Here is a 26,073-nt window from a genome sequence, read left to right as displayed (position 1 = left end):
GAAGGTTCTCTACCAAATCCTAGTCACAGATGCACCATTAGTCCGGGTTACATATGAAACACACTCGGCAAGGGGTTGTACTATGTGCTTTTGTAATTGTTTTTATTGTGTTGGTATCATTTATAGTTAACATGTTTTCAACTGAAAAAAGTAAATATAATGATTTTGATGATAATTCTTAATAACAACAAAACTAGGGTTACTGACTTTGGAGGATATTTGGTAACAAATGATTCATTAAAATTAAAAGTGATACATATTGGCTCTCAATGTAATGCTTTCCGAAATAGAACGGTAATCATGATGTCATTTCTAGAAATGCATATGTGGCAGCTAATTACCTATGTATATTTAGTTGTTTACATGTAGGACTAACTCTCCAGGCTGTATTAAAAGTACCTTTCTCCAAAAAGAATCCCAACTGCATTACACTAAAGAGCTGCTGTATTTGTAGAGGACAATACTCCATTACAGAGACATTGAAGGTAAAATAAGCTACTATTGTTGCTAACTAAAGTTTCTGTAGGAAGCTGTCTCTGTATTTGGTATTGCCAGTAGGTTGTTATACCGTGCAAAGAGTCCCGGGGTTACCCAAAAGTGTACAGGTCTGAATGGCAAAGCCAAAGTGCTCTATTAGTGGTAGTGTGGGTGAGCAGCCTTAGGCCTCACACAGAGGATTGTAAGACACTATTGACCAATATTGGACACACGAATCAAGAAGGAGATCCAGACCAATTTTAGAACAATATACTTTACTTCTATTTTATTTTGAGATCTACGCAATAAGATAAGTATATTTTTTAAATAAAATACTTTTCACTTTGAAAAATCTACACTTAGAAACGTTTCAGAACAGTTCAATGTTATCCTATGGGGAAAACAATATCGCTTTTAAACAGGTAAGTAACACACTTACAATTCGAGCCTTCAGGACCAAAGGTCAGCAAGGGTCAGGTGAATACCAAAACTGCACCACCAGGGGCACAGGGACGGCCGGGTGCAGAGGTCAAAGTCGGAGTTCGGGCCACTGCTTTTGAATGAAGAGTGGGGCTGCCTGGAGTCACACTGCTTGCAGGTAGGTACATCGGTTGCAGGGGCCGAGCTTTGGGGGTTAGGGACAGCACAGGTGGGCACAATGTATCACCACAAACGTACTCGATCTGCGGCACTGGGGTAGGCTGGTGCAGGGTGCAATTTCTGTGCCGGGCATCCAATGCTTTTCAATGGAGACTCTTCTTTTGGCAAACAGACAGCAGGTGTGGCACTGGAGGTTGCAGATGGGTGACTTACAACAGCAGAGGTAAGTAGAGGTGTAAGGGGTTGTAGGGGCACTATCAGTTCAGCTCACAAAGGACCTGGGGCTTTGGGTGCAGGGGTGCCTTTCGAAGTCAGAATCTTCTTACCAGAACCTGTCACGGTCAGGAGTATCCTCTGGATTCACACTGCAGACGCTGCCGTAGCGATCAGGAGAGGTCAGCAATTTCTGCACTCAGGACTGGGGAGACTTCACTGCACAGGTGAACCACTAAGACTCAGTCCGTGGGTGTTGGGTGTAGAGTGGGTAGAAGATGCGGATCAGCCTTGATCTGGGGTCCTTGGAGTAAATTTCTTCTGTCCACAGGAGATTGGAGTCTTTTTCAAATGCAGCAGTCCTACCAGGGGTGCTGGCTACAAGACAGGTAGCAGGTTTGCAGAAGCTGGAAATAGGCCAGTAGGGCTGGGGCCAAGGCAGTCATTTTCTTGAGTCTTCTCTACATGGATGTCTTCTTAGGTCATTGCAGATCAAGTTTCCAGGTCTTGGGGAGCCACCTCAATACTACATTTAGGGATGTTGTAGGAGAGTAGCAGGTAGGACAAATGTACATCTTACCTGTGGTGACTACACCCTCAATTATGCTATGCTCCCGTGGAAGGGGGCATACTCCAAGCCTTAATTGAAGGGGTCTCCCCATCTTCAAGCCAATCAGGTACCCAGGGCCTGTGTTCCTTCCCTAAAAACTATGCTGGAACAAAATACCCAATTGGAATCTCTGGCACCCTGTCAGCCCCTAGTTTATGGTACCCTAGGTACCCAGGGCATGGTGACCAGAGAAGACCCCTGAGGGCTGCAGCACTGATTGTGCCACCCTCAGGGGCCCTGTACCCTGGTACCCACACACTGCCTTCTCAGGCTGAGTGCCTAAGTACAGAACTAAAACAAGAGTCGACATGGCACACATTCCTGTGTGCCATAGTGCCATACCCACAGAACCCACTGCCCTGGCATACCTCAGTCACCCCTCTAGCTGTGTGCCCTATGCCAGAGGTGAGGGCACTGGTGCATGAGCCCTGTGCCCCTACCGTACCCACGACCATTCCTGGGCACTGTAAGTGCAGTGATGCCATTTAAGAGTATATGGTGCTGGGAGGTTGTCATTACGAACTCCACAGCACCATAATGGCTACACTGAAGACTGATAAGTTTGGTATCAAACTTCTCAGCACATTAAACTCCCACTGATGCCAGTATGTGATTTAATGTAACATGCACGAGAGGGCATCTCAGAGATGCCCTCCAAAACCCGAACCTACAATCCATGTCTGGGCTGAGTGGCTGCAGAGGCTGCCACACCACAGACATGTTGCTGGACCCCTGGGTGGAGAGCCCCTGCTCTCCTGAGTCTGCAACAAAGCACATCCTGGGTGAGGTGCTATGTCTCCTCCCCCAGGATGGACAGGGGGAAGCTTCAAAGGCATACCACCTCTGAGAGCTTCTCCAGACCATGTGCTGTTCCCAGCAATCAGCCCCCCACCAGTCCTACCCCCAATCTGGCGGGAAGACTGGCGGGAAAAACTACGTCAGGAAGGGGGGTGTGCCAACCTGTACCAACTCCACCCCTCAGGTGGAGGAGGCGAGGTAAAGTACGACCCCGGGCTCCGGCCATCTTGTAGATGGGGAGTCCTGCCCAATCCCAGCTAGGCTCCTGCCCCCCTCCCACAGGAGAGGAGCAGGCTAGGGGTTGTACTCACCCCAGGACAGGGACCCATTGGTCCCTGCCCTTGCCCTACCTGTAACGCCCCTAAATTTTGTATTTAGGGGCTCCCTGAACCTCCCTTCCTCAGATCCCGATACCAAAAAGAAGAAAGAAGATCAAGAAGAAGAAGACTCTCTGTGCAGCTGCTAACAACAGGACAACAACAACTGACTTAGCCCCAGCCCTACCGGCCTGTTGATCCTAGAACCTGCTCCTGCCTAAATCCGGCGACGTCCGCGGACTGCAACCTTGGGACACCCAGAGGACCTGCCTGCCTTGACCCTCTCGACGATTGGGACTCCCATCAGCAGAGGCTCTGCTGCAACAACCCACCTGGTGCGCACCAGGAAGCTCCGCACCAGCCCACTCTGCACCAGCCGAGCCCAGGCCGGGCCAACCCGAACCAAGACCACGAGGACGTCCCCCTGGCAACTGGGGCCCGAAGTCCAGTGCCCAAAGACCCTCCTCGACGAACCAGCCGACGCCTGCAGACTCAGAACCAGGGGCCGACACCCAAAGACACCCCTGCACCCGGCGCCCTACAGCTCCCTGTGCCTCCATTTGGGGTACCTACCTGTGCTCCAACATCCCAACTTACCTCTCAAAGTGCTGGTCACCCCTGGAGAGTCACCGTCCCCGAGCCTGCAGCCTTTGTTCCTTTTTCAAAATCCTCATTGGATAACATTGAGCGGGCGACGGCTCAAAAGCACCCTGCACCCAGCCGCCCGAGTGCCGCTGGCTGTGACCTCTTTGCCCTATCCTACTTCCCCCCTTGCCCAGAGCAAGTGACCAGGAGCCCAGCTCCCAGAGCCGCGTGGCCTGCTAGCCAGCAGCCACCAACCAAAGGCCCCCTTTCCCTCATTGGATAACATTGGGCCTACCTACCTCTGCATCCGGCCACCCCTGCGCCACTGGGACTGAACCGACTGTACTCACCTGACCCTGGGGGACCCCTGAGTCTATGCCCAGAACTTCACCAACCAAGTACTCCCCTGGAAACCGGTAATTCACTTACCTGCCATTGGATAACATTGACCCATTTTTGGCTCATAAAATTTCCAAGTGTGAAGTTTTGAAAACGGACAATATTCCTATAAAATCAGCCAAAGTCTGAATTCAAAAATACTCACCTGTGATCAGGAGAGAAGCCAGTACTGTACCTTTCAGCCCAGTACTGAACCACAAAAGTAATCCCTAGCGGGTTTACTAGTAACCTGTATTTTCTCCATAGGAACCCATTGTCTGCTTTTCTATGAAATTTCTTCTAAGTGTCTACTTTTGAAAACTGCAAATATTCTTAAAAAATCGTACGAAATACTGAAACGCAATTACCTACCTGTTTTGAGTTAAGCCCCCAGTGCTGGCCCTAGGAGACTAGTGCTGGGTTACAAAAGTAACGCAATCGTACTTTACCTGTAACCTAAATTTCCTCCCATTGAATAACATTGTGATAATCACCTCGAAAAGTTTGTAAGTGTGAACTTTTAAAACAGCTTTATATTCAGGAAAAATCATCACTGTAACTAAAATGTTTTGCTAATCTGGTTTCAGCTTAGACCCCAGGACTGAATCCAAGATCTAGTCCTGGGACTACCGAAGTAGTCCATAAAGTAATCAACTGTACTATACTATGAAAACCCATTGAGCTCAATGCTAGCGTGTGTTTCAGAACTGTATTGCTTATTAGCTAACCTGTGATTAATGTGTGTACAAACGTATTGCTCCTCTGCAAAGTATTTACATGAGAGTACTCGTAATGTGAAAAGTATATTTTTATAACGGTTGGTTCTAAAAATAAAACAACCATATCTCTGGATATACAAACAATTGGCCTGGAGTTCAGTCCTTGAGTGTGTGAAACCTTTTGTTGACTGAGTGTGTGCATCAAATGCTTTACACTGTCCTCTGGTACTGCCTTACTGCTCGACCAAGCTACCACTTTGGAGAGTAAGGTCAGTTCTGACTTTAACCTCTATTATACCTCTGGGGTTGGTGGACTCTATACACACTGTACTTCTTTCTAGTCCAGTATATATAGAGCCACTATTGTAAAAAAAGTTCAATCGGGTCGGGGACAATCGATATTTGCCCGGCGGTATTGCCTCTGTGACCCTCTAGTTATTTAAATAAATGAAGAGGCAGGCGCTGGAGACTGAAAAGCAGGAAACAAGGTTTTTTTTATTCTCTCCGGAGGAGAACACAACGAAACGGACAGAAGGTATCGTTCTGAGGTGCTCTAACTGTATTTCGGAGGCCTGGCCTCTTATATCCACATTTATGACTTTATTGCAGATTACACTTACATGTTTAAAGCTTTGATGTACGGAAAAGACATTCTCGGAACTCCCCTTTGGGCCCGTTCCCACACACATTTACAGTTAAAGTCCCCACCCTAGTCACAACAGGTGATGAGCATCGCGCAGCTGGATAATCCGCCGATTCACGGAATGTGGGGAGTCTGATCGGATCTCATGGGGTGGGGGGCTTTGATCAACCCGGGGATTCTTTGATGGGGGAAGCTTTCTATTGTACGGGGAGGGGCAAGGATGGTATCGGCAGAGCTGGGTGTCGGCTTGGGAACGGGGAGGAAAAACGGGCACACGGGGAAAAAGGGGGTTTGCATCTAAGGGCCGGAGATCATGAAAGGAAAGCAGGGAGGTGTCGCGCTGGGAACAGGATGAGGGCCTGGGGCAGAGCAGCGCCGAAGAGGGGTTTATGACTCAAGGCAGGTGCAAGCAGGGGGTGGTCAGCGTGCAGGCTTAGCGAAGGCAAAGGGCTATGTCAGGGGCCAGCGGCATGCAAAAGGGTTTGTTCTGATCGGGGCATCTTAAAATGGCGGGCGCGCACGACAAAAGTGTGGCATCAGGGGAAGAGGCAAGATGGCGCAGATAATGTTCACCAAAACGCACTAATTTTCCACAGTCCTCCCTTTAACATATTCAAGACATCTTGCTGGTTCATTTTCTATTCGGTTCTACTGTGGTGAGCATGAGAAAGAAAACGGTAGGAACCCTAGATGGAAAAGAGTTGTAAACAATACATTTTGAGGTTTCTAGTTTTTTTTTTTTAGGAGGTGCACCTATTTGATAAAGCAGGAAAGTCATAGGAATGAAATACAAAAACGGCGAGCAGCAAGTACATATCATAACGTGAACTGGCAGGTTAATACATGTTTCAGATTCGGATTGGAGCAGATTCAATACAATGGCGGCTGGGAGAGAAATGAGGCGTAGCAAAACGGTGGTTGAAGATGTCGAATGTTCGAAGTTTTATGAGTTCTCATTGTTCTTTGTGGTCTTTCGTTGGCGCTGTTGAGCACCGGCGGTGGAGCTACAAGTCCAGCTCTGTTCTAAGTTCTGCGTTGCAGGGCACGACCCTTTCCTCGCGTTTCTGGTCGGAAAGGTCCTTCTCGCCCTGTGTCCTTTGAGGTGATTGTCAGAAAGTTCCGATGGAAGAAGAGCGTTCAAAACAGTCCATAGGGTAGGTCAGAGGAAAAAGGGGGATGGAGCAAGGCCAAATTGGGAACAAACTAGGGGAACGAGAGACTTCAAATGGGCGGGCGTGCGACGGAATTCAGAGAGCGGGGACTTGTCGACAGGCACTGGACGTCGAGCAGGGGCATCAGGTCGACCCTTTCTTTTCATGCTGTCGAAAACAGTGCCTCGTCCTGCAGCTCCTTTCAGTCGTGGTCTCGCCTTGGCTAATGTCGCAGGTGTCCCTTAGTCTGCAGTCGGGCCTCGTGCTCCCACATCCGGTCCTTCTCTCCTCCAACAGCAGTACCCTTAAACAAGTTTGAAAAGACAGTCTTTAGAAAATTTGCAGATGAAGATAATCAAAAGTCTATTTCTCTCCCAGCTCCAGGCAAAGAATGAAAATGTCCGTTATATTTAACGTTCGCAACTGGCATATGAATGACCGGTGGCGGACCTGTTGGATTTACTACGACTTTCCTTCATAATCATTTATTACAGGCATGACAGTTCATCTGATGGTAACCCACCTTCGGGAGACAAATCTGGCAAAGATATGCCGTTCTCTAGAGTTTCACATTTACAAAAGGGTACAGTGAGTCGTCAACATGGTACTACACAGGTATTTTGCTGAGAGACGAACAGGGCTAAACATTTCCTTTCTATCGGTGCATCCTGTTTTTCAACTACTGCGGGGTTCATTTTGATGATTTCTTTACCTTGGTCTAGTCTGTTAACCTTGTAAAACATTATTCTGGGTCCTACGTAACCTTTTACAGCCCGGTTACTTAACTAGGAAGGACAGGGGTTTTATGGGAAACAACCAGGGACATAGACAGGGGAGGTAACGGGGGTGATCGTTTTTTAGGGCTCGCCTGCTGATGCGCTTCAGCGCATAGCTGGCGAAGCTCTATAGGGGCTTATCCAGTGTTTATCCACCACTGGCGATTCCACTGGCGATTCCTTCAAGTGCATGTGCTTTTTAGGTTATTGCGCTTGCGCAAGCCCTAAAAAGCGCGTGCACAATGCCACCAGCCGCCTGCCTGCCTGCCTCGCATTACCACATCAAAGGCAGCCCTCCGAGCGCATTTCTCACCCCCTAATTATTCACGGCCGGCCGGCAGGCACATCAAAGGCTGCTGCTGCCGTGACTCGCATTTCTCCTCCCTCCTCCCCTATCACTGCCCAGGCCGGCCGTACTTTCTCTTTACAAGGGCGCCCATTCCTGAATCACTTGAAATCTCTCCACATTATTTGCATTTTGTTAATTAAAAAAATTAACTACAACACAGCGTTGCACATTTTTCTCGACTTCGGAAGGATGAGTCCCAATCTCATTTGTACAAAGTGTTGTAATGGGATTATTGGAGAGTTAGAGAAACGTGCTCACAAGTTACATTTTTATGCAAATCATCTGAGTAAATAAACAATAGCATGGTGCCGTTTGCGTCCTTGACTTGATCTGGTTTTTATTTTTATTTTGCTATTATTCTCACAAAGGCTAAGAAGGTCTGCCTACTTTAGTATTAAGTGCTATACGTCGCATAAGCAACAGCTAACCATTCACTCACCCACGCAACGCCACTCACCCACGCAACGCCACTCACCCACGCAACGCCACTCACCCACGCAACGCCACTCACCCACGCAACGCCACTCACCCACGCAACGCCACTCACCCACGCAACGCCACTCACACACGCAACGCCACTCACACACGCAACGCCACTCACACACGCAACGCCACACACACACGCAACGCCACACACACACGCAACGCCACACACACACGCAACGCCACACACACACGCAACGCCACACACACACGCAACGCCACACACACACGCAACGCCACTCACACATGCAACGCCACTCACACATGCAACGCCACTCACACATGCAACGCCACTCAACCACGCAACGCCACTCACACACGCAACGCCACTCAACCACGCAACGCCACTCACCCACGCAACGCCACTCACCCACGCAACGCCACTCAGCCACGCAACGCCACTCAGCCACGCAACGCCACTCACACACGCAACGCCACTCAGCCACGCAACGCCACTCAGCCACGCAACGCCACTCACACACGCAACGCCACTCACACACGCAACGCCACACACACACGCAACGCCACACACGCAACGCCACACACGCAACGCCACACACGCAACGCCACACACGCAACGCCACACACACGCAACGCCACACACACGCAACGCCACTCACACATGCAACGCCACTCACACACGCAACGCCACTCACACACGCAACGCCACTCACCCACGCAACGCCACTCACCCACGCAACGCCACTCACCCACGCAACGCCACTCACCCACGCAACGCCACTCACCCACGCAACGCCACTCAGCCACGCAACGCCACTCAGCCACGCAACGCCACTCAGCCACGCAACGCCACTCAGCCACGCAACGCCACTCAGCCACGCAACGCCACTCAGCCACGCAACGCCACTCAGCCACGCAACGCCACTCAGCCACGCAACGCCACTCAGCCACGCAACGCCACTCAGCCACGCAACGCCACTCAGCCACGCAACGCCACTCAGCCACGCAACGCCACTCAGCCACGCAACGCCACTCAGCCACGCAACGCCACTCAGCCACGCAACGCCACTCAGCCACGCAACGCCACTCAGCCACGCAACGCCACTCACACACGCAACGCCACTCAGCCACGCAACGCCACTCACACACGCAACGCCACTCACACACGCAACGCCACACACACACGCAACGCCACACACACACGCAACGCCACACACACACGCAACGCCACACACACACGCAACGCCACACACACACGCAACGCCACACACACACGCAACGCCACACACACACGCAACGCCACTCACACACGCAATGCCACTCACACACGCAACGCCACTCACACACGCAACGCCACTCACACACGCAACGCCACTCAACCACGCAACGCCACTCACCCACGCAACGCCACTCAACCACGCAACGCCACTCACCCACGCAACGCCACTCACCCACGCAACGCCACTCACCCACGCAACGCCACTCACCCACGCAACGCCACTCACCCACGCAACGCCACTCACACACGCAACGCCACTCACACACGCAACGCCACTCACACATGCAACGCCACACACACACGCAACGCCACTCACGCAACGCCACACACACGCAATGCCACACACACATGCAACGCCACTCACACATGCAACGCCACTCACACATGCAACGCCACTCACACACGCAACGCCACTCACACATGCAACGCCACTCACACATGCAACGCCACTCACACATGCAACGCCACTCACACACGCAACGCCACTCACACACGCAACGCCACACACACGCAACACCACACACACATGCAACGCCACTCACACATGCAACGCCACTCACACATGCAACGCCACTCACACACGCAACGCCACTCACACACGCAACGCCACTCACACACGCAACGCCACTCAACCACGCAACGCCACTCACCCACGCAACGCCACTCACCCACGCAACGCCACTCACCCACGCAACGCCACTCACCCACGCAACGCCACTCACCCACGCAACGCCACTCACCCACGCAACGCCACTCACCCACGCAACGCCACTCAGCCACGCAACGCCACTCAGCCACGCAACGCCACTCAGCCACGCAACGCCACTCAGCCACGCAACGCCACTCAGCCACGCAACGCCACTCAGCCACGCAACGCCACTCAGCCACGCAACGCCACTCAGCCACGCAACGCCACTCAGCCACGCAACGCCACTCAGCCACGCAACGCCACTCAGCCACGCAACGCCACTCAGCCACGCAATGCCACTCAGCCACGCAACGCCACTCAGCCACGCAACGCCACTCAGCCACGCAACGCCACACACACGCAACGCCACACACACGCAACGCCACACACACACGCAACGCCACACACACGCAACGCCACACACACACGCAACGCCACACACACACGCAACGCCACACACACACGCAACGCCACACACACACGCAACGCCACACACACGCAACGCCACACACACGCAACGCCACTCACACACGCAACGCCACTCACACACGCAACGCCACTCACCCACGCAACGCCACTCACCCACGCAACGCCACTCACCCACGCAACGCCACTCACCCACGCAACGCCACTCACCCACGCAACGCCACTCACCCACGCAACGCCACTCACCCACGCAACGCCACTCACCCACGCAACGCCACTCACCCACGCAACGCCACTCACCCACGCAACGCCACTCACCCACGCAACGCCACTCACCCACGCAACGCCACTCACACATGCAACGCCACTCACCCACGCAACGCCACTCACCCACGCAACGCCACTCACCCACGCAACGCCACTCACCCACGCAACGCCACACACACACGCAACGCCACACACACACGCAACGCCACTCACACACGCAACGCCACTCACCCACGCAACGCCACTCACCCACGCAACGCCACTCACCCACGCAACGCCACTCATCCACGCAACGCCACTCATCCACGCAACGCCACTCATCCATTTGCAAAACGAAAAATGTGAAACTCTTCTATTGCGAGACCTATTGCATTTTCAATGCTTGTCTGGTTTGGGTATTGCGACGATTCGGGGAGGGGAGGGTCGCGTATTCTGAGGTCCTTGTTTTATACTATAGGAGCCGTTGACATGTAGTTCCCTTATTTCGGGCCAGATTAGGGAACCTCTGTCGTCTTACCTGTCCTTTCCCTTACGGCCCAACCTGGGTTCATTGACTTCTAGCGGAAAAGGAGAGGTAATGACGCGGCCTCAGGGTGATTGTATTAAAGACAAGCGTTTGTGCAAATACTGACGGTATTTGAAGCCAATTAGGTGGTGTGCTAGGGGTGGCAATCTGCCAATTTCGGGGCTAACCACTCGGAAGAGTGGTAGTGCAAAAATAGAGAGAGAGAGAGTGAGAGAGAGAGTGAGAGAGAGAGAGAGAGAGAGAGAGAGAGAGAGAGGGAGAGAGAGAGAGAGAGAGAGAGAGAGAGAGAGGGAGAGAGAGAGAGAGAGTGCAACGGCAGGCTAAATAGTACACGTGCAACAGAGAGGGCGGCAGTGCATTCAAGGAAGGCTATTTAGTGCATTACACAGTAAAGGGTATTCACGAGTCCGCGTTAGAATCTTGTAATCATGCAGTTTGAGCATTAGACAGGGTAGAGGGGACGTGCTTTGAGAAAAGGAAAGAAGAAAAAAAGGAGGTACCACTTTGTCGCACTTTCTCGCATTCTCGGTCCTTTGACCAGTTGGGTCAACGCCTCAGTCACACACACACACATTCCCTCACAGTTTCGCATCATACGTGACATGGGTTCATTCGTCCGGTCTGGTTTAAGGGTGATCACTTTTTATCAGGTTGTGCTAATTTTTTCGGGTTTGTTCGATACGTGAGTAGTTTGCAGGCGTGCTTAGACACCACCCTGCGGCGCTAGTCCGTTTCGTGTATTTAGACATGGCAAGGTCTCAGATCTTCGCCACACCTTGGCTGTAATCTCTGATGTAACCTGCAGAGGAAGGAAAAAAGAGGGGGGGTGGGGGAGACAGCATTCGCGCGCATTCAAATACATGGATTCATAAGTCCTTTACTTACCTCTTACTCGTCTTTCCTCCTTGGGGCAGGGTCCCCGGGGATATAGTTTTCGGAGTCGAGGGGGGGGTAGTGTGTTCATGTAGGGCGTGTGCGGGGAAACATAAAAAGGAAACCAGAGGTGCCTAGTGCGAGGTATCTAGTCAAAGGATATATCTCACTATCGGGATCCTTAAACCTCTTTCAACGCCGTGGCGTTCTAAAGTTCTTCGGTTCTTGGGTCCCTGCTACTTTGGAACGTTGTACTTTACAATATTTACATTATTTCATTTCACCCTCCTTTTACATTCCCTCATTTACACCATTCGTTTTACCCATCCTTGGAAGTCACGGTCTTCCTCTACGCGAGAGTTCATGAGTCAGTCGCGTACTTTTAAGACGGAGTGTCGTGTTGTCGATCCGATCCGTCCTCCAGGGCTGGGCAACCATCTTCCTTTAACCTTAAAGAGAGAGCAGAGTAGGGTGCACAGAAAAAGAACTTTCCTACCCATCCCATATTGTTTTAAAATAAAGCATGCAATACCCGTCCATAGTTTCAAAGACTTTATTTTGCAAATTCATTTCAGCATATGGATTAGGAGGGTGTGGTCGTATTTGGTCGGTCGTGGCAATGGCTAAAGTGCGTACAGTGGGGGGTGTTGTTTGCAACAATAAAAACATCGGAAAGTTTTACTCATTCATTTGTAAGAGACTAAAACGTCTATTAATTGGCTGGGGGTTCGGGGGCATATATTTTCATAATTTAGAAACATAATCATAACAGTTGTAATCAGATTTCCTATATGCATACCGTACGTGTGCATCGTAAATGAGGTTTACATCAGTTATAAAAATATAATACATTGTACATTCGTAATCAACATTTGTAACGGGGATCTTTTCACACTATTCGTCGAGTGAGTTCTCTTCGTCTTTTCTAGCCAAGTGTACAAAGGATCATATAAAATCTCAGAACATCAAGTTTATATTAGTGCGAAGGAACACCATGAGGTGTTCGTAAGTTCCGATCGATACCAGCGCCATTTTGGGCGGGGCCGGCACAGTCCGGAAGCAGCATCAGGGGGAAATGTTTCCATTACTGGCAGTTTGGACCAGAGTCCTTTTCGGCAGTTCTAGAATTCACGCTAACAGAAGGAGTGGCAATGTCATGTTAGTTTCGTTGGCGATCGAGGCAGCCGTCCCTTACCGGAAACCTGCAAAGGCCGAAGGCTCCGCCGGGGACCTTTGTATGATCTTCAAGGCTGCGGAGATGCTGTCGGAGATGGGGGCTCGTGCTCCATGGGACAAATGTTCGAGTTATACGGCTGGCCAAAGTTACTCTAGTGGCCGGGGCCCGCCTTCCAGCGGATCCAGACGCCATTTTGAGGCCCTACAGGGGCCACTCTCGTCGAGTTTGCAAGAATGGAAGAGACCCTTCGGAGTGAAAGGAAGAGGTCCCTGTTTTGTGAGAGCGGGACGTCCAGCTGGGGTGCAGCTGTGATGCCCCCGCCTGGGGGGGCGAGGGAGACTCGTTCACATCGTCTCCTTCTCCCGGTGCACTCCATGCCGCTCCTTTTCATCGCCCCGCATGAAGGCCTCTCCACATCCGGTGTTCCCCAAGTGCCACCATTGTACGTTCGGTGCTGCGCAAATACTGGGGTGCCACCATTGTACGTTCGGTGCTGCGCAAGTACTGGGGTGCCACCATGGTGTGTCCGGTGCTGTGGAAGTATGGGCACCATCGCCTGACTGGGGGTGTTCGGCGTCGGGCTGGGGGCTGGGAAACCTCCTACCGGTGGAGGTGGGAGAGGCTCGTCCGCGTCGCCTCTCCCTCCCAGCCCAACTTGGACAAATTGTTGTGGAGGTACGTGCAGGACATCCCGCCGTCCAGGACTGCTGCGGCTGTGACGGAAGAGAAAAGGAAGAGGTGCCTCGTTCTCCTCTTGACATGTGGCGGGACTACCTTAGTCTTTCCAGGCCCGTTGCGGCCGGCCAAGGAGACATGTGGCGGGACTACCTGCAAATGCCCAGGCTGCGGGCTCCTGCCTCTCCTCCGGCTCCCCCATACGTTAAGATTTCCTGACCAAGAGTTGGCGGCGGGGCTCGCCTTATATGGGTTGCCGTTGGTTGGGCGTAGCCGTAACCCTGCCCTACTTTGGAAGGTTCCAGAATGGGGGGGGGGCGAATGTTCTGTTTGACTTTCATTTTCTACAGTTTATCGTTATTATTCCTTGTTTGTTGTGTTAAATTAAAAGTTCAAGTTTATTAATGGTCTACGGGTTTTGTTTTATCATTTCTTTCTTTCCAGGTTGCTTTTATGCTAAGTTTCTGCTAACAGGGGTCGAGTAACACGGAAACACGTGTAGAGGGATGACGCAGATTTGTACATTACATACACACAAACTCAGACGGGGGACAGTACAAGTACGACATACAAAGACCCAAGACAAATATAAAAACAGTTATTGGTCATAATTATCTCTTTCCGTCTGTGAATTTTAAACGAGGCTGGGTTCCCGTCTTGACATTGCCCGACCTAGGAGAACTTGATCATGCCGCTGAGATTTTCCTGGCGAAATCTGTGCCATCGGGCATAATCAAACGTGGTGGTTCTGTCTGGTCTGTCTATGTAAGTCGGGTTCTTCTCTGTCTCGCGCCTTTTCTCGTACTGTCGGTCTGTCGTTCTTGTCGGCCCTTTGCCTTTACTCACGCTCAGTAGAGTCGGGCATTGGGCTTTCCAGTGTCCGACATACCTACAAAAAGCGCATTGGTCTGACCCTAAGTCTGGTCGTCCTTTGCATAGTGTCGGGGGATAAGTTGTGGGTAGCGGTGTCCTGGGGTTGTCCTGTCGGTATATTTCCCTACTTGGTTTATCCTCGTCTTTTCTCTGTCGTTTCGTAGCCTCTCTGCGCCACATACCGAGACTGTCGAGCATAATTGGCGTCGTCTTATTATTTCGAAGGGCTATTTCTAACGTTTCTATTTTATCAAGGTCAAAGGATCCTGCCAGTGGCCACTGTTTGTCTTGGCTATCTTCGGTATACCTGTGCCATAATTTATTATAAGCTATGGTGACTAACCCATAGTTTATGAACATGTCCTTATTAGGGGTGCCTTCTAGTGGAGCTATATGGTCCACCTCTAACACCCGGTCCGGGCTAAACAGGCTATTTATCAATGGGGAGAAGACAGACATGACGGCTCGTAACGAGGGACTAAAAAGTCAGCACTGCCTATCTTATCACTAGGTGCAAAGACTAGACAGAATATTTCTATTCTACGTTGTTTGCAGGTAGTGAATACCTCATGGATCCAAAAAAAACCAAAAGACCAACAAAATAACAATGGGGAGAATGAGTAGGACCGCAAAGATCTGCGTTACCTACCCTTTTAACTATCTCCAAAAAGGATGGTCTCTTCCCTGCTTGCAGACAGGGAATCTCCAGGAAACAATAGTTTTGTGAACAACAGTTCAGTTTCAAGCAATTATTGAGTGGGGGAGAAAAAGAACAAGCACGGCTGCTACCCTACCTATCCTCCACTGCTTGCAAAGGGAGAGGGAGCCTGTTGTTTCTCCGTTTGCAGACAGTGAATCTCTAAATAAAAAAAAACAGAGCAATACTAGTATATGAACAATCAAGCAATCAAAACAAATTTCGCAACTTGTCGTGGCAACACGACCTTACCCGGACCATGTGGACAGTTTCTTGTCTTCCGAATCCAGCGCCCGATCGTCCTCTTTTTCTCGTATTTCTCACGGCACTCCTGATGGTTCCCAGTCAGGACCGTAGATCACTCGAGAGAGGTCTGTTCGGAACTAGTGAAGTTCGGATGATCGGCTGCCAGACGAGGGTCTATTGGGCAAGAGCTCTCCCGATCGTTGCAGTCGTTCACTCTGTCGTCGGGACCTCTCCCACTGGATCCACGAGTCGCTGATGGGCCCCACGCTTGGGACGCCAATTGTAAAAAAAGTTCAATCGGGTCGGGGACAATCGATATTTGCCCGGCGGTATTGCCTCTGTGACCCTCTAGTTATTTAAATAAATGAAGAGGCAGGCGCTGGAGACTGAAAAGCAGGAAACAAGGTTTTTTTTATTCTCTCCGGAGGAGAACACAACGAAACGGACAGAAGGTATCGTTCTGAGGTGCTCTAACTGTATTTCGGAGGCCTGGCCTCTTATATCCACATTTATGACTTTATTGCAGATTACACTTACATGTTTAAAGCTTTGATGTACGGAAAAGACATTCTCGGAACTCCCCTTTGGGCCCGTTCCCACACACATTTACAGTTAAAGTCCCCACCCTAGTCACAACAGGTGATGAGCATCGCGCAGCTGGATAATCCGCCGATTCACGGAATGTGGGGAGTCTGATCGGATCTCATGGGGTGGGGGGCTTTGATCAACCCGGGGATTCTTTGATGGGGGAAGCTTTCTATTGTACGGGGAGGGGCAAGGATGGTATCGGCAGAGCTGGGTGTCGGCTTGGGAACGGGGAGGAAAAACGGGCACACGGGGAAAAAGGGGGTTTGCATCTAAGGGCCGGAGATCATGAAAGGAAAGCAGGGAGGTGTCGCGCTGGGAACAGGATGAGGGCCTGGGGCAGAGCAGCGCCGAAGAGGGGTTTATGACTCAAGGCAGGTGCAAGCAGGGGGTGGTCAGCGTGCAGGCTTAGCGAAGGCAAAGGGCTATGTCAGGGGCCAGCGGCATGCAAAAGGGTTTGTTCTGATCGGGGCATCTTAAAATGGCGGGCGCGCACGACAAAAGTGTGGCATCAGGGGAAGAGGCAAGATGGCGCAGATAATGTTCACCAAAACGCACTAATTTTCCACACTTTCTCACATTGGTGGATCAGCGGTGGGATACAAACTTGCATTTGCTGGACTACTTGGTTACCATCTGATCACACGACAGAACTCAAATTACCTTTAGAATTCTGAAAATTGGTCTTTTCCAAGCAATACCAATAACAAGGACAGGGAGCAATCTTATGATCCTAAAATCCCCAAAGGGATTGTCCCTAAATTTGAGGAAGGTGATGACATCACCAAATGGTTCACAGCCTTTGAGAGGGCTTGTGATATCAAACAGCTAAAGAAACCTCTCTGGGGGACACTCCTGTGGGAACTGTTCTCTGGTAACTGCAGAGACAGGCTTCTGACCCTCTCTGGGCCAGATGCAGGGTCCTATGACCTCATGAAGAAGACTCTGATTGAGGGATTTGGACTCACTACTGAGGAGTAAAGAATTAGGTTCAGGGGGCCTACAAAACCCTGACTTTAACCTCTGTTATACCTCTGGGGTTGGTGGACTCTATACACACTGTACTTCCTTCTAGTCCAGTATATACAGAGCCACTTTCTCACATTGGTGGATCAGCGGTGGGATACAAACTTGCATTTGTTGGACTACTTGGTTACCATCTGATCACACGACAGAACTCAAATTACCTTTAGAATTCTGAAAATTGGTCTTTTCCAAAAATACTAAACCTCTGGTAGGGCCTTGCTTAAGTCCCATTAGAAGTTCTGAAAAGTAAAAGTCACTACAAGCTAGGGTAGAGGGTTAGAACTATCAGGTTATAATGACTCAAAGGACCCCAGCTGTTAGTGAAGATAAAACAGACCTGGTGAAGGAGCTCGACCTCACACCTTACTTGCACTTGGACTTCAAGGAATTGAGGGCCCTATGCAGAGTTAAACAAATAAGTGTAGGTCTGCATCCAACCAAACAAGGGCTCCAGGAGCTCCTGGCTGAGTATGCAAAAGACCACCCCTCTGAGCAGGGTGACACCCACACAGAGGAAGAAGTGAGGGAAGAGGGGGAGGATAATGCCCCCCCCCATCCTTCGGGAAGAAGGGGTCCCTGTACCCTTGCTTCCAATAGTCAACCTTTGGGAGCCTAGGAACCACACAGGTGGACTGGGCCCCACAGAACCCATTGGGGGAAACCCCAGTGCAGAGGACGACTTTCTAGCAAAGTTGGACAAGAGATTAGACCTAGAGACCAGGCTCCTGGCTCTAGAAAAAGACAGAAAAGAGATGGGCCTAACCCCTATCTCTGGTGGCAGCAATACCAATAACAAGGACAGAGAGCAATCTTATGATCCTAAAATCCCCAAAGGGATTGTCCCTAAATTTGAGGAAGGTGATGACATCACCAAATGGTTCACAGCCTTTGAGAGGGCTTGTGATATCAGACAGCTAAAGAAACCTCTCTAGGGGACACTCCTGTGGGAACTGTTCTCTGGTAACTGAAGAGACAGGCTTCTGACCCTCTCTGGGCCAGATGCAGGGTCCTAAGACCTCATGAAGAAGACTCTGATTGAGGGATTTGGACTCACTACTGAGGAGTACAGAATTAGGTTCAGGGGGCCTACAAAACCCAGACCCAATCCTGGATAGATTTTGTAGACTACTCAGTAAAGACACTGGATGGTTGGTTAACTGGATACAATGTGCATGACTTTACTGGATTGTATAATTTGTTTATGAAGGAACACATTTTGAGTAATTGCACAAATGAAGTTACATCAGCATTTGGTAGACCTAGGTCTAATTTCTCCCCAAGAATTGGGAAAGAAGGCAGACCACTGGGTCAAGACCAGGGTGACAAGGACAGCCACTGGGGGGTGACCAAAAGAAAGTGGTCACAACCCCCTCCCCCCCCTGGTGAGAATCCCCCAGATAAAAAAGTCTGAGTCTTTCAAAGGGCCCCAAAAACCTGTTCAGGGGGTTGTGTCCCAATCTATTCTCTATGTGCCTCAGCCCTATAGGGGAAGAAACGTTGATCCTAACAAGGCCTATTGTAACAACTGTAAAAAGTTAGGACATTTAACTGTAGACAAGAACTGCCTCTACAACAAAGGACAGTTAATCTACAGATGGGATCAGAGGAGTGCCCAGAGCAAATCTGGGAATACACTCAAGCTAGTCTAGTCTGCTTGGGGAATATGGAGGTTGCCAGTGTGGCTGGGTGGCCAACCAACTGTAACAAATATATGCAATACCCCTCCATCAATGGAACAAGAGTAGAAGCCCTGAGGGATACAGGTGCCAGCATCACTATGGTAAGGGAAAATCTGGTTTCTCCAGAGCAATACCTGATTGGGAAAACTTACCCAGTCACCAATGCTGACAGCATTACCAGCCGACGCCCCCTAGCTATGGTAACATTAGGATGGGGGGAGGTTACTGGCCTGAAACTGGTAGTGGTCTCACCACAATTGCCAGCTGACTGTCTGCTTGGAAAGGACCTGGAGACCTCAGCCTGGGCTGAAGTTGAGCAAGTAACCCATGCAGCCATGCTGGGTATCCCTAGACTGGTGTGTGTCCAAACCAGAGCACAGAGCAAAAAGAAGGGTGAACAAGTGGGTTTGGAGCCTGAAAGTATGGCCCAACCAACCAGCAGAAAAAGCAAGGAGACTGGGGAACCAGCTTCTACACAGCCAGCCTCTCAGGACCCCTCTCCTCAAGGAGAGGACTTGGAAACCTTAGAGGGAACTGAGCCTATGGGGCTTGAGCCTTACCAGACTGGCCTCCTGGGCCCAGGGGGACCCACTAGGGAAGAGCTGTGCCAGGGCCAGCGAGACTGCCCCACTCTTGAAAGCCTGAGGCAGCAAGCAGCTGCTGAAGCAAAGGGAGATGTCAGTGGTACCCACAGAGCTTATTGGGAAGAGGGATTACTGTATGCTGAGGCAAGAAACCCTAATCCTGGAGCTACCAGGAGAGTGGTAGTGCCACAGAAGTACAAGGAGTTCCTCCTAACTTTGGCTCATGACATCCCCCTAGCTGGACACCTGGGGCAAACCAAAACTTGGGAAAAAAGGTTGGTTAGCCACTTTTACTGGCGCCAGATGAACCAAAAAGTGAAGGAGTTTGTGAGCTCCTGTGCTACCTGTCAGGCCAGTTGCAAGAAGGGTGGCAAGCCAAAGGCCCCCCTGATACCACTGCCAGTGGTGGGGGTGCCCTTTGAAAGGGTAGGTGTGGACATTGTGGGTCTACTAGAACCTCCCACAGCCTCAGGGAATAAATTCATTCTAGTAGTAGTGGATCATGCTACTAGGTACCCTGAGGCAATTTTCCTTAGGGTGACTACAGCTCCTGCAGTAGCCAAGGCCCTCCTAGGTGTCTTCACCAGGGTAGAGTTTCCTAAGGAGGTGGTTTCAGACAGAGGTACAAACTTCATGTCTGCTTACCTGAAACACATGTGGAAGGAGTGTGGGGTGCAGTAGAAGAAGAAGAAGATTTTATTGTATAGTTAATTAAAACCATTACAAAAGTGAAGGTACATTAGTTTAAAATTCATTAAAAAAACAAACAAAAAAAAACATTAAAAAGTGTTTAGATTCATAGAATGTCAGATTGAAACTCACTACATCGACCAGCTTCATATTAAATCTATACAAGAATTGACTTTTTTCAGAAATTGAGTGTCAGTGTGAATCGATCCATGAGCTGTTACAGGACAGTTTGTACAGCTCTTCCTTCTCAAGTTTTGGTCGATCTACTGCGAGTTGTGTAATACCAATTAAATGGTGAAAGATAGCTGGCGAAATTTCTAGCCTAAGAGTCGAACAAGAGTTCTTATTGCCTCTTTACATTACATCTTGGTCTAATTTTTAACGACCCTTTACAATAACACCTCTTTTGATCTCAAAGTTCATTACAAACTTGACTGATCTACAAATGAATTGTGGATCCGCAGTACACAGAACTTGTATGATGGCGGATCGACAGGTACGTGTTCCATAGTCGTTGAATTTTGCCTTTAACCAACGTCGTCGTTCCTGGTCCAGAGTGGGACAGATGCAAAATAGGTGGATAAAGTCTTGTTTTATGGCACCACATAAGTCACACTCCTTGGTGTCCGGTTTCCTCCAATCTGGTTGATCTGCATTTGTTGGCAGGTTTCCCATCCTTAAGCTAAGGTATTTCAGTTTGACAAATGATGAAAAGGATAACCCAAAATAGCCCGCGGGTTCTGGCATAATATATGATTGAATTATCATTCAGGCATGTGCGCGATGACTGAAGATTGACTTGTCATATATTAGCGAATGCCTGTTTGCTGCCCTGTTGACTACGTGCTTGAATGATGATACCGGTAGCTTAGTTTGCCACAATGATGCAAGTTCGGTGGTATCAAGGGACAGGTTTAGGAACATGGGGCCAGATGTAGGAGCCCTAATACCGGTCGGAAACGGCCGATTTCGGCAGTTTCCGACCGTTATTAGGGTTTTCAGATGTAGGGGCATGTTATTTTAAGAATCGGTAATTTTACCGATTCGGTAAATATACCGATTCAGTAAAATACCGAATCGGTATATTTACCGAATCGGTAAATCCCTATGTAGCTGACACTCCTAAGAGTGCCACAGGCCCTTAAGAGTCGGTATTTTACCACACAATCCTATTGTGGGGTAAAATACCGAATTCAGGTGTGCATGCACACCTGTGCCATGTGACACATAGACATGCCCTTAGGGCATGTATGTGTGCCACATGTCACACAAGCCTGTACTTGGGGTGCTAGAGGGTGTCAAAGTGACACCCCCTGCACCCTTGCAGGATTCGGTATTTACCGATTCAGTAAATACCGAATCAGTATTGCCCATTGATTCCTATGGGCTTCAAGGCCCATAGGAATCAATGGGCAATACCGATTCGGTATTTACCGAATCGGTAAATACAGAATCTTACAGATTCGGTATTCCTGAATTCGGAGTTCCTACATCTGCCCCCTTCCCATTTACACACTCTTAAATACCGAATCGGTAACATTCGGTATTTAAGAGTCTGTAAATGGGAATTACCTACATCTAGGCCTTAGTGTATTGGGAGTTCGGACTATTTTGCATTGCCTCCCATGTGGCAGAATTGATCTCTGTTTCTCTGTTCATTCAGATGTCATACCAAAACTTAATGGTCTCATACTTTTTTTGCAGTTCTTGTGATTGTAGTACAAACTCGAGTCGGACCTGAGCCGGAGAGGCGTTGTACGGTAAACAGAATATACGCTTATAGACTCTGGTTTGAATTTTGTCTAGAAGCTGCGCACTTCTCCCATGGTGTAACACACTGCCGTAGGCTATTGTAGGGAGTAGCTTGGCCTTAATGACTGTCAGAAGTGGGTTAAACAGAGGGCCTTTTAGCTGTTTGGAAATACTGTTGAATGCATGTAACAGAGCTGTACCCTTTTTTTCGATGACCTTGAAATGCAAGGAAAAGTTGAAGCGTCTGTCCAGATGTATTCCCAAGTATTTATAGCTATCCACTACCTCCAGTTTTTTATTGTCTATGACGAAAAGTGGCAAGGTTTTGCGTTGGCGAGTTATTATCATAATCTTTGTTTTCTGGCTGTTTATTTCGAGAAGATTCAGTTTAGTGTATTCAGCCAGTTCATGCAAGAGACGTTGCAGACCTATTTTGGTCTGACTAAGGAGTACCACATCATCGGCATAGGAGAGATGTGTCAACCGTAGTGTTCCCAGCCGTGGCGGGTGGGCGTTGATCCCATCTAGCTTTGTAGTTAGGTCTGCCATGAATACATTAAAAAGATGGGGCGCCAGAACGCAGCCTTGTTTCAATCCATCATATGTCCTGATCTTCCGTGTTAACTGGTGCCCGTTTGCGATCTTTACCTGCATCAAGGTATCTGTGTATAAGTCCATTATGGGATTTAGAATTGTATCAGGCAGGCCCTGCTGTTTTAACTTGGACCATAGTAGCTGATGGTTGACACGGTCGAAAGCCGCCTTGAAATCAACAAAGCAGGTGTACAATGCTTGACGGCTTTGTATGCTCTTTTCGGCGATTAAACTTATCGCCATGGCATTAGCCATGGTGCCTGTACCCCTGCGAAACCCAGTCTGATTTCCCGGAATTTTCTTATTTTCTTCAGACCCTTTAGTAAGGTCAAGTAGCACCAGGGATGCATGATATTTTGCTTCGGCATCAATAAGTGCTATCAGACGGTAAATAACTGGGTTTTTTCGATCTCCTCCTTTGTAGATCGGGTTTATAATCGCCCCTCTCCAGCTTTCTGGGAGCCGCCTTGAGCTATTTATTGACCTAAATAAGATGTTTAATTTGCGTGCCCAATATTGGGGGTCCTCCTTGTAGATAGCCTGAGGGACACTATTCGGTCCTGGTGCGCTATCTTGCCTGCTTCTCTTAGTTATTTTTTCTAAAATGTCTAATTCTGCGTGAGAACTAGATGTCTGATCTCCACCTTGCTGATTGGTATACAGATTTTTAATTGCACTAGGACTTTCAATGTATTGTTAGCTGTTGCTACGGGCGGCGTAGATGGATTCCTTGAAAATGTGTCAAGTAGATGTTGTACCCATGTGTTTTCTGTAACACAGGTCATATTTATTGTTTGTACTGATCTGTTTATAGTATTTACCTGCGACCAGAATGCTCTGGAATCAGATTTCTTTATGTTGTGCAATAGTTTAGTCCAAAAATCTGTTTCTCTGGTTTTTTTTTCAATCCATATTTGTCTTTTATATTGTTTCCTTACTAGTCGGATTGTTTGCCAAATATGCAGATCTGAAGTGCGACCCTTTGCTCGCCTCATGAACTTCCGCAGACGCCTTCTTAAGGACAGTAAGGTCTTACTGAACTGACCGTTGTTCTTTTGGTGGGACTTCATCCTCGAGTTGGTTCCGATCTTTGGTAGTTTGTTCAAAAAGGCGGTCCATGTTTCTGCGTAAATTGCATTTCCGTTGGTTATATTTTGCAATAAGTGCTTTGCTTCCTGTGCTATTTGCGCTAGTGAATTATTCGTCCATCTTAGTCGCTTCAGATTGATTGTCGATATTTCCCCATTTGATGATTGGGCTTTTAAATGTTTCAATGGTGCCAGGTTGATTTCAATATGCTGCATTGAATGGTCACTGTCAGCCGAACATAGGATTTGGAACTTTTTGATTAACCCCAGCAGCGGGAGCGAGGCAATGGTATAATCCAGGATTGTACTTGCGCTGGGGCCTATAAAGGTGTTAGAGGGGGGTTTGTCCTGTTTGATTCTTCCGTTAAGTACTCGCAACCCATGGTTTTCAAGGGCCCACATCAGTTGTTTTCCCACTCGGTCGGTCTTCTTGGTGTGCGGGATCTTCTGTGTTTCAACCGCCCAGAATTCGTTGGCAGCGATGATATTATCTTCCTCTTCTGGGGGCTGTATTAGATTGGTTTTGAAATCGCCCGTGATGATTATTTCCCATGCTGGTTGATCAAGACGGAACCCGGATATTACATTGTTAATACGTTTGAATAGTTCTTTTTTACCTTCATTTTTGGGTGAGGGTATACGTTGATTAGTATAATGGGTCCGATTCCAGACTGGGATAACCTCTCAAATTTGATTATTTGAATGTCTGCCGTAGTGGCAGCTAGTTGGGAGGCTTTGATATTTAATGCAGTACTTATGTAAACCGACAGACCCCCTTTTGCTCGACCATGGCGCTGGGTGCGGGTTGCACTGACATGAAAACTAATTCTACCTGGGACGTTAATTAGCTCTATTAGCCAAGTTTCCTGCAGGGCAACAATGTCATAAGTGTCCCAAGTGTCCATTTTCCAGTAGTTGTTTAAAATTTCATTGGCTCCAGCAATGTTCCAAGAAAGGACTTTTACTATACTTTGTCTGGTGCCCGGCCTACGGTTTAATAATTGATTTCTATTTTTTCTCGCCCGCTTTTTCTGTCTTTTGGTTAGGGGTTGGGTGGTGTTCGGATTTTTTTCACTGTCATGCGCGTGCTCTTCCTTTTCTGATGACTCATGACAGTTGTTATTCCGATAGGTTATATATCCTGTTGCCATGCCTGCTTTTCGCTTATAGGGAAGTGCCACAGAAGGGAGCGGGGTTTTCACCCTTTGAACTTCTGTTTGGTCATCCTGTAAGGGGACCACTTTGTCTTGTGAAGGAGGGTTGGGAGAGGCCTCTCCAAGAACCCAAACAGGACATTGTGGACTATGTGCTTGGCCTAAGGCCCAGAATGGCTGAGTACATAGATAAGGCATCCAAAAATCTTGAGGCCAGCCAGGAGCTGCAGAAGCCCTGGTATGACCAAAAAGCTGCCATGGTTGAATTTCAACTTGGGCAACAGTTGTGGGTTTTGGAGCCAGTGGCATCAAGGGCTCTCCACGACAGATGGAGTGGCCCTTACCCTATCCTGGAGAAAAAGAGCGAGGTCACTTACTTAGTGGACCTGGGCACCAGCAGGACACCCAAAAGGGTTATCCATGTGAACCGCCTCAAGCTCTACCATGACAGGGCTGACCTCACCATGCTGATAGTGACTGATGAGGAACAGGAAGCAGAGAGTGAACCTCTCCCTGATCTCCTCTTTACCAGCCCAAAAGATGGGTCAGTGGATGGAGTAGTCTTTTCAGACACCCTCAGCCCCCAACAGCAGGCTGACTGCAAGCAGGTCTTGCAGCAGATTGCTAGCATCTTTTCCTTGACCCCTGGTCTGACCAGCTGGTTTAACCATGATGTGGACACTGATAACAATAACCCTGTCAAAAACAAAATCTATCGACAATCAGACCAAGTCAAGGAAAGCATCAAAGCTGAAGTCAACAAGATGCTGGAGCTAGGGGCGATTGAACCCTCTGAGAGCCCCAGGGCCAGCCCAGTGGTTCTAGTCCCCAAACCTCATCAACAGGTCGGCAAGAGAGAGACGAGGTTCTGTGTGGACTATAGAGGGCTCAACTCTATCACCAAGACAGATGCTCACCCCATTCCAAAAGCAGATGAGTTGATAGACAAACTAGGGGCAGCCAAATTTCTAAGCACCTTTGACTTGACTGCAGGGTACTGGCAAATTGGCATGGCCCCAGGAGCCAAAGAGAAAACAGCATTCTCCACCCCTGATGGGCACTATCAGTTTACTGTGATGCCTTTTGGGTTAAAGAATGCCCCTGTAACCTTCCAGAGGTTGGTGAACCAAGTCC

Source organism: Lissotriton helveticus, chromosome 11 (assembly GCF_964261635.1).
Source record: "Lissotriton helveticus chromosome 11, aLisHel1.1, whole genome shotgun sequence".
Lineage (NCBI taxonomy): Eukaryota > Metazoa > Chordata > Amphibia > Caudata > Salamandridae > Lissotriton > Lissotriton helveticus.
The sequence above is the reverse complement of the archived record's forward strand: the minus strand, read 5'-3'. Positions refer to the sequence as shown.